The 7,500-nt window shown below is 40.9% G+C and overlaps 1 protein-coding gene across 1 annotated transcript in view; it reads left to right on the top strand.

Annotated features, from left to right (window-relative positions):
* Window positions 1-7,500, top strand: part of LOC119576278 — a 95,279-nt gene that overhangs the window by 51,834 nt on the left and 35,945 nt on the right. The window lies entirely within an intron of this gene.

Raw genomic sequence — 7,500 nt, 5'->3', positions numbered from 1 at the left:
CGTAGAATTAGTTTGTGTTTAGAATCAGAGGACAACAATCTTTCCCAACATTTCTAGTACCATTTACAGACATTTCCGTTGCCTCGCCATGACTTGTCCACAATTCTTTTTCTCTCTAATAAATAACTTATAAACTCGATATCATCTGATGAAACACGGTCGTCCTAAGCAGAAGGCTGAAAGAGAGAAAAAATGTTAACAAAACTTGAAATTTCTCGGTGTGATCACTCCTACAAAGCCAGAAACCACATTTAATTTTCGAAGTCCTAATCCAATCCACCTTACTTTATTTTGATGTTGAAACTTTGAAATTATCTTAGCTATCGGATCTTTTTTTTTTTTTTTTCGTGTTGACAGATGCAGCGTCGTGTCCTACTCCGAAGGCTTTTTCGGAGCCCTTTTAAAAGTCAGACAAATTTGTGAAATTCCATAAAATTATTGAACAATATTTATTGTTACTATTACTATTATCAATAACTGCCCCATTTTTATCTGTCGGAGCCTTAGAGTTTCTATCTCGCTCCTCTTTCATCCCAAATGAAGCAGGAAATTATGTTCCGTGAAAGCAGTTCTTAGGAATCTGTTTGTAGTTCTTTCGCCTAAATTTGTTTATTAATTTCGTTTTAACTAAGAGAATATCCCATGTGTGTTTGCGGGAGATTCATTCCATGCTTTCGGACCAGAAACAGTCCATTGAGAAAGTAGGGCCCCTAACCTAGAAAACCCGAGATACTTTGGTATTAATAAATTTCGGTAAGTGCCAGTTATTAACGTGGCGACACTTCTTGAAATACATGAATTCAACTGTTATATCCCATTTTCATTGGGGTGTTTACCAAGAAGAAGGATCGGCCCTTGCACCTGCGCCTACGCAAAGAAAACGTAAAAACTTTGGAAATTACGAATGGGTATTAGCGTCGCAACTGTAGCCATGGCGTCGCAGTTCCCTCTCCCCCTCTTTCTCTCTTCACTGCCTCCCGTCTGTGGAGGCTTATGTCCAGACGCCCGAAGAAATACTGATTCGAGAGGTGTAAGATTTCTCGTGATGGCGTTCTCCCGGGCTACTTAACCCTTGCTTTTTTAATATCTGCAAGAGAATACACCGATGAATAGACAGAGAGGCATAATGAAAATATGATGGCAGACAAAGAGACTAATAGACAGATGAATAGCCAGGCAGTCCCGAAAGTTGATACGGAGATAAACAAAAACAAATTGCAACGAAAACCAGCGTTGTCTGAGAGGCTCCATTTGCCCCAAATTTCCTTAATCTTCCCTCGATAATCTGAGGCTTCCGTGATGCCGAGAAGGATCCCGGTCGCCACCGGGAAAAAGGCCGCAGCAAAGGATATTCCCCCGCCTTCGCCTTCGGAGCGCCAACAGTTATGAATGAATCACAAAGTCAGCGCTGTGGCAATGATTATCCTTCCGCTCTGATGATTTGCGCCTTGATTACCATTCCTAACCCTCGATGGCCCGTCACTAATTACAGAGAGCAAGGCACTTCCGCTCAAGTTATGGTGATTGTACACACGACTGCAGTTACTGCCTCACACACACTGGAAAGAAAGGGACGCGTACGTGCATGTGTATGTATGTGTATGTCTATGTGTTCTGTGTGTGTGTTTTTTTTTGTGCAGATGACAGCGCTGTACACTGACAACCGCACACACATGAAAATGAGACAGTAAATACATGGTCGCCAATGTCTGACTGATACGAAATATGTTAACAAAAGAAGAAAATATGTTAACAGAATAACATGAAAAGAAAATCCACAGCGAAAGAGAAAGTAAATAAATATATACTCTAGTTACAAAAAAGAGAGAAAAAAAGCCACAAACGAAATAATCTTACCATGGAGTTATCAATAGAGAAACGATAGCATTTGACAAAGTCTTTACACCCCCCCCCCCGCCCCTCACGCACCTCCCCCGCTTCCCAGCGCCCGCCACATTCCCCCAAATCACGCGAAGGGACCATCAAAAGTACCCCATGTATAGGAATTAGTTCGTTCCTGTAATAAATCCCGCTTTGACTCCCGGCGTGACCTCATTACCTACTGAGAGCGCCAGGCAAGCAAGCAAGCACGGCATGGGCGAGGCGGCCACTCGCTAGTTTCTCCGAATGATATCGCTGAGGGTCATGGCTGCCACGACGCCATTATCCTTGTGCTTTTCCGTTCTTGTTATTCTTTTCTAGTTTTATTCTTGCTTCTCCCCCATTCTGGCATTACTTTCGCAGATTTTCTTATTCTCTTTTCATTACTTTTTGCGAGACTCTTTTTACTTCCCCCTTACCTTTTTTCATTCTCCTTCTCCTTCTCCAGGTGTCGCCCAGGCATCTCATCCAATGATGGTAAACTTCTGAATGCTAATGGCTTGGGCAATGAAAGGATAATGATAGCTGGGATATTTTTGTTGACAAGAACTTTTCAGGAAAAATTCTTGCTTATCTGTCCTGTTGGTCCTGATAATATCATGGTCTTCGTAATGCCAGATAAGTTGTTAGTATAATTATTATTGTCATCGCCATCATCACATCCCTATCATCATCACCGCCATCATTACACCATCATTCTGTTGCTGATACCATAGATTAGATAGATTTTAGTATACATTAATAACAGAAAAGTAATAGGATTAAAAACACCTGTAAACATCTGTCATAGAGACTTAGTGCTAAACGTCCTTAACATACATTTTGTTGAACAACAATTTATATTTGAACAATGAATAAGAAAAATTAAGAAATTAAAGCAAATACATGAATTGAAGAAAGTACATGCAGCTTCCTTTTCTCTTTTTTCTTTTTCTTTTCGTTTGAAGAATGTTGTTTCTGACTTCACTTGCAAATCGACAAGGTCTCAAGGCGGGTTTTTCGAAAGGTCAAGACTCCGGGATTTGTCTACGGCAGAAAAGTCTTGGCCTCTGCAGTTTTGTGTCATGTGACGGACGATTTTGTCTAAGCGAACACGATGTGATTTTACATTTATTGAAGATATCTTAGCATCAGTAGTGATAAGGAAACCTATATTCCACGTTTTTATTTATTGTCAGATGTTAACTGAACCGTTTCCTTCATGTTCGCAGTTTTCTCTTCGTTAAATACAACTTTTACCGCATTCCTTCTGTGCTGACGCAATGGCAATGGATGTAAAGTGTGCCACGTGTACACATAAAAGACACTAAATATTTAGTATCATATGGTAGAGATTCACTGCAGTATTTGATTTAATCAGTACGTTGATTATCATCACATTGCCTATTAAAATGTAAATATTTGTTCACGTTATGTGTAACTTTGAAATGTGGCAGACTATAGATTCTACAACAGTTCTAGAGTTAAAAACTGTTTTAGGACATTCCTTAAATTTGTCAAAGAAAATTTATTTATCTTCTGTGAATACCATCCCTGGAAAGAAATATACGAACATCTAATTAGCATAAAAAGAGAAACTCTTCCTGTTATATGGTACAGAGCAATACGAGAAGAAATCTCATGAGTAATGGCTAATAAAACCGTATCTTTGTAAAAATGCCATAAGAATTTTCCTGTTCTACGGCTTCAGTTATATGCCCTCCACCCTCTACCCAAATATATATATATATATATATATATATATATATATATATATATATATATATATATATATTCTTATAAATATGCATATTTACATAGATCCATACAGAAAAACATACATATATGCGTAAATACGCATTCTCTCTCTCTCTCTCTCTCTCTCTCTCTCTCTCTCTCTCTCTCTCTCTCTCTATCTATCTATCTATCTATTTATCTAGCTCTCTATCTATTTGTCTATCTATATCTCTCTCACTCTCACGTTCTCCACTTCCCTCTTTTTTCTCTCCCTGTTTTTGTCCGCCTGTTTCTTCCTGTTTCTTTATGTGCCAGATTTGTATCTCACCTTTTGCGCGTGGAATGTTCCGATGAGGTGCAAAAGGACCAGAAAAGAATATTTTAAGTGACTGCTTAAGAGGAAAGAGGTCCCGGTCTGGCTGTGGTCTGGATGGGAAGAGAGGTCGAGAACCTCACCTCCGAGGAGATCGGAGAAAGGGGGCAAGGGAGAAAGGGAGGAAGGGGGCCAGGGGGGAGGGGAGGGGGAGCTAAACCTTCGGGCTAAGAACAAACCACTCTCAGGTACGAGCTGCGGTGCCACTGTTATCTCATGGGACTATGAGCCTTCTCGACTCCCCTCGTAAGGAAAAGGGTCCCCTGACACGACGAGACGAGGTGGGCTGATTGTTGCTGCGAGGCATTGTTCCCAGGACTCACGTTTCGCTCATTGAGCTAATTCTGTTTACATCACATTTCATATTCATGGACTTCATCTGTATCACAACAAGGTCCCGGTGCTTGCAGTAGAAGGACTGCGTGGTGAAAGTCATACACGCGTGTTTCAGGTGTGTTTTGAAGAGCAGGCTGGGGTTGCGAGTTCTAAGACGAAACCTTTTGAAGAAGTGGAGGTGGTTTACTGTGCGGGCGAGGCTAAAGTTAACAAAGAAAGAAATGAGAATGACCCACCTTCAAGGGAGGGAGGTATTAGCATGCTACATGGTCTTTGTAAATTATATCTGTACGTTTTATATTCTAATTTTGTTAGATGAAAAGATTACAGAAAAAATGCAACATGAAAAGAAAAGCGCCACGTGCGTCAGTTAACACTTTTTACATTCTAGAATAAGAATTTGAAAAAAGAGCCTCATTGTCGTTACCGAGGAGATATTTGATTAACATCAGCGTCAAATTTTATGTAAGAAATTACAATGGCAGCTACGAAGAAACTGGAATGATGGCGACGGAAATTTCGGAATTTTCACTCTCATATCTGCACTCGAGTAAAGTTGGAAATTAGGAGGAAACAACGCCGGGCAAGAAAAGCAAGAAAAGAAAATCTTAGCTGAAGAGAGAGAGAGAGAGGGGGAGAGAGAGAGAGAGAGAGAGAGAGAGAGAGAGAGAGAGAGAGAGAGAGAGAGAGAGAGAGAGAGAGAGGAGAGGAGAGAGAGAGAGAGAGAGGAGAGGAGAGAGAGAGAGGAGAGGAGAGGAGAGGAGAAGAGAGAGAGTAAGATGAGAGAGAGAGAGACGAGAGAGAGAGTGAGAGAGGAGAAGAGAAGAGAGAGAAACAGAAGAGAGAGAGAGAGAGGAGAGGAGAGTGAGAGTAGGAGGAGAGGAGAGAGAGAGGAGAGGAGAGGAGGAAGAGAGATGGAGGAGTGAGAGAGAGAGAGAGAGAGAGAGAGAGAGAGAGAGAGAGAGAGAGAGAGAGAGAGAGAGAGAGAGAGAGAGAGAGAGAGAGAGAGAGAGAGAGAGAGAGAGAGAGAGAGAGAGAGACGGAGCCAACGTGAGAAACAAGTTGATACGCCGTGGGGCAACGGCTAAATGTCGCGTTGATTAAGCAGGAGATAAGAATAAACAAGGGAAAAAGGAAATGGAAAGCATGGAAAAGTAGGAAGAAAAATGAATTAGTTCCTATTATTTATAAGTAGAAAGTAAGATAGCACAAATAAACATTGCCAGTGAATTGTTTTTTGTGAGGTAAAAAAAAGACAGTGATTAGGAACATTTCACAAAGAGAATAACAAAGAGAAATGAAAATACAGTTATTAGACCAGACAAATGCTCAAGGGACTGATAAAGTGTCCCCGGAAGGACACAGTAAACGACCTCGCTGAACGCTCCTGGAACAGTTGAGGAAATAGACCCGAGAAGCAGAAACACGGAGGCTAGTGAGGTTGACAGAGGAGCGCCAGGAGGACAGGACACCAAGATTATGCAACAGAAGGAAAGACTTCGAAGTTGGATGATTTAAACTACGATTGTCTCTCTGCAAGGGGGCGTGGAAGGCACCCGGCTGAGACTTGCAGTTTTGGGAATTATGGCAACTTAAAAGGGGCATTTGAACTTCCAATTAATAATATAATCTTAATTGATATCTGAACACAAAAATAAATTTTTCACATTTATCAAATTGGAGTTTTACACAAGCACACACAAACAAACAAACACACACACACACACACACACACACACACACACACACACACACACATGCACACACACACGCATGCACACACCCACACACCCACATCCACACACACACACACACGATATATATATATATATATATATATATATATATATATATATATATATATATATATATATATATATATATATATATATACACGCCCCCCCCCCCCGCAGAAACACATACACGCACGCACAAACTCTCGCACGCACACATACTCACACACCCACCTAGACGTACAATTCGGAGAGCCCCTGGGTCGTGTGTTATGTATTGATCGCTGTGTCAGCTCTTATGCTCTTCATGATGACTGTGTTTGTGTCATGCTGGTGTCGGCTGTCAGTGCGCGTTGGCTTTGTATCTCCGTGTCTCGGTGTCTCTGTCGCTCTTCATTAAGAGATTCGGGGCCTAATGACCGAAAGACTGGAAGGAGTGAGCACTCTTCTTTTCAACCAGAGTTAGGTTTCTTTCTCTGCATGAACGCAAGAAAGTCTGTGCAAGAAGCAACGCCGTTGTGGCCTGCGGTTTCCGGACGATGAGATGTGTTGGTGAGGAGATGCATTGTGCTCAAGTAATATTTGAAATATTTTTTCTTCCCCCTCCTCTCCCTCTCTATCATAATTATCATTACTATTAATGTTAGTTATTAACAACCACCATGACTGTGATGATATTGATGGTAATGGACATAAGATCGTTGTAAACTCACTTGAATTGTCAATGCCATCATCGTTATTGTCATTATCATTATTTTGATCGTTATCATTACCATTATTATTTTCATTCTCACTTTTATTATTATTCCTATCATTATTATTCATATTGCTTTATTATTATCTTCGTCGTCATTGTTTTTATCGTTATCATTATCATTAATATCATTATTATTGTCGTTGTTGTGTTCTTGCTGCTTTGTTTTGTTGTCGTTATTATGGTCAATATTATGCTAGTATTATAATTTTTGTCATTAGTAGTAGTACTGTCGTTTTCGTTGTGATGTCAATGATCACAATCTTCCTCATGCTATCATTATCAAAATTAAATTAATAATGATACACGTTATTCCTTCTCATACTAGAACATCATTTGTTTACTGTTTATGTGCACAATTTTGCTTCGTTTGTATGTATATTTTCAGCTAGGAATGGAGGATAAGAAAACGTCAGAAATCTAATGGCGTCGTCATGAGGTGCCTCCGATCCCTAGACGGCCGACGGGTGCCACTTTCCATCGTCCCGCAGTCACGTGTTACTTATGACGTGTTATGACTTCCAGCTGCTGACGCTCGCAACAAAGATCGCGTGACAAACGACTTCTAAAGCCTCAATTCAAGGTTACGAACGCGGGTTGTAGCCTGCGTGCACGGTTACGAATCGCCGGCAGCCCCCGGTGTTTACATGCAATGAAACGGCACCGAGGAAGCCGCCCTATCAGGTGGCAGGGCTGTCGGGCTCCTC

The sequence above is a fragment of the Penaeus monodon genome, chromosome 1, assembly GCF_015228065.2.
Source record: "Penaeus monodon isolate SGIC_2016 chromosome 1, NSTDA_Pmon_1, whole genome shotgun sequence".
Classification (NCBI taxonomy): Eukaryota; Metazoa; Arthropoda; class Malacostraca; order Decapoda; family Penaeidae; genus Penaeus; species Penaeus monodon.
The sequence above is the reverse complement of the archived record's forward strand: the minus strand, read 5'-3'. Positions and strand labels throughout refer to the sequence as shown.